This window comes from Tenrec ecaudatus, chromosome 5 (genome assembly GCF_050624435.1).
Source record: "Tenrec ecaudatus isolate mTenEca1 chromosome 5, mTenEca1.hap1, whole genome shotgun sequence".
Taxonomy (NCBI): domain Eukaryota; kingdom Metazoa; phylum Chordata; class Mammalia; order Afrosoricida; family Tenrecidae; genus Tenrec; species Tenrec ecaudatus.
In genome coordinates, this window is record NC_134534.1 from 84,371,980 (window position 1) to 84,375,582 (window position 3,603).

The 3,603-nt window shown below is 37.9% G+C and overlaps 1 pseudogene; it reads right to left on the bottom strand.

The window, feature by feature from the left end:
- Positions 1–2,493: 2,493 nt before the first annotated feature.
- Positions 2,494–2,951, bottom strand: LOC142449143 (nuclear nucleic acid-binding protein C1D pseudogene; annotated as a pseudogene).
- Positions 2,952–3,603: the final 652 nt, after the last annotated feature.

Consider the following 3,603-nt stretch of genomic DNA (forward strand, 5'->3'; position numbering starts at 1 on the left):
ATTTTACTTCATACATGAAAGAAAACTGAAAAAGATCAAATTTTACTAGTTACTACTTTTAAGTGATTATATAATATACGTTGTATTTTTCGTTTGTTTTAAATTTGTAGAAACCTGAAATTCACAAAACTTTAAAATAACTTTTCTCACATCCATCCTATAAGAAAGTGATCAACCCTATTTGAAGAAATTATGGATACAGAAAGATTTCTCCCAAGTTGTCTCCCCCAATATATGCCAAACCCAAGACGCTGCTTGCTACACATGGTAATGACTGTCAACAAAAGTTGGTCAGGGGTTATTCTCAAGGGTATCAGCCATCTAGAGCAACCAGGCTGTATAGTCTGACTCACCCTAAGTAGGGCCCACTCCCTGCTGATACTGTTCCCTTGAAGGGGAGCCTGAAGGCAAACCTGGGACCACTCAAGGATGACTAAGGTTAGGCTACTATATTGAGTCTAGGGTCCGCCCACCTTGTCATATATGCACCCCCATTATCTCCCTTTACTATTGCATGTACACCCCTAGGTCATCCCCCTCCTATTGTTTGTTTGCCTATGTTACAATCCCTTCTTATGATGTAGGTCGTTATCTGTAACCAGGGTAGGTTGTTATCTGTAATCAGGGGGCATGCCCCAAAGATATTTAGATATTTAGAAGTAAAACCTCTCACGAGCTCTCTCCTGCCCTCTCATCTCCCACTTCTACGTGTACCACCAAGAGGAGCTAAGGTGAGCATGCTACCATGAAATGTGTCTGACTTATTTTTTTAAATCATTTTATTGGGGCTCATACAAGTCTTATCACAATCCATACATACACCCATTGTGTCAAGCACTTTTGCACATTTGTTGCCATCATCATTCCAAAAACATTTGCTTTCTACTTGAGCCCTTGGTATCAGTTTCTCTTCCCCCCTCCCTCCCTACTCTCCCCTCCCTCATGAACCCTTAATAATTTATATATTATTATTATTTTGTCATATCTTACACTGTCCAACGTCTCCCTTCACCCACTTTTCTTTATGTTACTATCTCCTATCCTATTTCTATATGACCTTACTATATTCTTTATATACCTTAATCATACAATTGTGCCTACCGAACCCGTGATTAGTTGTGAGGGGCTGGTTACTCACAGAAATGACCCAAAAAATCATATTGTACTTGAAGCTAAATAGATAAGCAATTGAAAAAAAATCAAGTCCTATAAAGTAGTCTGCAGTTTCCCAGAAATTATTCATGAGTAGTAGCAGTATGTCATAACATGCATGCATATTTGAAGTTTTACAGGCAAATGTGTAGCTTCGAATATCTATCTCATCTGGGCCTCACAAGCCATCCATGGGAGGGTCTTTTAATGATTTCATGCTCAAGCTTAGCTCTAACATTTCCTGGATCTAGGTCAGGAGTCTGAATTGGGTGCACACAATGTATGACTTCCAGTTAAAGTTGAGTTGATTCGGATTTACAGCAACTTCATGTGTATCAGAATAGAACTGTGCTCCATAGTCCTGTTTCCCTAAAACAGATCACCAAGTTGTCTTCTGAGACATTTCTTGAGGTGTGGAACCTCCAACCTTTTGGTTATCAACTTAGTGCATTAACCATTTGCACTCAGAAACTCAGGTCAGATGTAGAGCCCTCCAAACTGAGTGCTCAGGGCCTGGATATAAGAACAGTTTCGTTATTTAGGGTTAGAATCAGAACTTCAACCTAGGACTTCCAAATTTAGGTACAACATCTGTTCCTGAGATGGAGTCCCAACTAGGTGACAGAATTCTTCTTCTTTTTTACATTAAGGTAATTTTATTTTTAATGGAATATAGAAAAACAGTTGTACTATATGCATTCCCACACTACAAATATCTTGTATACAACTCTATAGTAAAGAACCACCGCTCATTCACCCTATTTCATTACAAATTCATGATATAAATTCATGTTCATAATAACAGATGCTACTTTGCAACATGGGACAGCATCATTGTTACTATACTATCTTATAAGAAATATTTTACTGTATCCAGAAGCGCTTCTTAAATGATTTTTCATTCATTGTGCACTAGGACCAACATTTGACTAATTTTTAGTAGATACAAACTGTGCCTAATTTATGTCCACATCTCAGTTAATAACAGACTCAGGAATGGAACTCATGCATAATCCAGGATCACCTGCAAAAGAAACTGTCTTCAGGGAGCATAGTTCATAAGGGATGCTCAAAAGAGTGTAAATGTTTCCCCAAAACATTTTATTTAAATTTCAGAGTTATAAAATGGTATTAGAAAGATGAGCTCATATAAAGGACGGGAGACCCTGGTCAAAGATGCTAAAGCATAATATATATGGCAATGTTAAAAACACCTTAGCTCTCTGTAGGAAAATCAATAAAAATAACAACCTATCTAGAACAAACAACACGTATTTCACAAAGTATAGGTTTTACAGAGGAATTCAATAGGGAATACATTTTAGGAAAACATTTTTTAAACTATGTACTTTTAAAATATACATACATCAAACCTGAAATGTTCTCACTTTTTCCTTTACTGGCAACTGTTGAGTCATTTTTAAGTTTGGGTTCCCAGAGGGTGTTTGTGACAAATCTCACCGCAACACCTTGTCCAGCTTGCTGGCCTTCTTCTTGTCTCTTATTTCCTTGACTCTGTTCACGTACTCTTGAATTCGTTCCAACTCTTGCTTTACTGGATGTTTGTTGGACTTAACTCCGTTAGTTGCCAAATAAGCCCTTGAGTTTAATGTGTAGACAGAAAGTAAACCCACTGTTGCTTGTTCAAAGGGGTCCTGTTCTTATAGCAACTCACGTCTAGAAACAGACATCATGGTCTTCAGCTTCTCCTCCACGGCACTAATGGAATTCTCAAATGTCGATAAGTAGTCATGCATTTCCATCGAGCAGTCTTCATTGACATCTTCATTTGCCGCCATTAGGAGCAACTAATTAGCCTTAGCTGCCATCTCAGAATCCTCATATTTATAAGTTAATGCTCCAAAAGTAGAGATTAAATTTAAATACCCCAAATCAATTTATCATGGAGGAAAATTCAACTTGGGTGTTAGTCTCTACATTGACATTCTCTAAATTTTCCTACAAATTACACATGATTGTGTGTTGGTATCATCGAAGGGACTTGAAGTGAGTTGTCAACCTACTGAGTTGTTAGGAAAGGGCTCTCAAATCAGAAGTATTAATATTACCAAGGGTGGGAAAGGGAAGGAGGAGAATCACTTATTAGTAGACACATGTTGATGTTGATAAAGGGAAAAGCAATGCACAGCATAAGTGAAATTAACACAATGTGGCCAAGACAAAGAAGATTCTAAGAGGTGTGCAAAACGAAAGGACAACTACAATAGGTACTGAGGAACCCTGGCGATACAGTGGGTTACTTATTGGGCTGCTAAAGAAAGGGTCAGCAGTTCAAAACCACCAACCATTCCTGGAGAGAAGGATGAGGTTTTCTATCCCCATAAAGATTTCTGGTTTCAAAATCCCTACAGGGGTAATTCTACTCTCTTCTATATGGTCATTATGAGTTGTGTTTGACACAATGGAAGTGAGTTTAGTTTTTATAGTAAA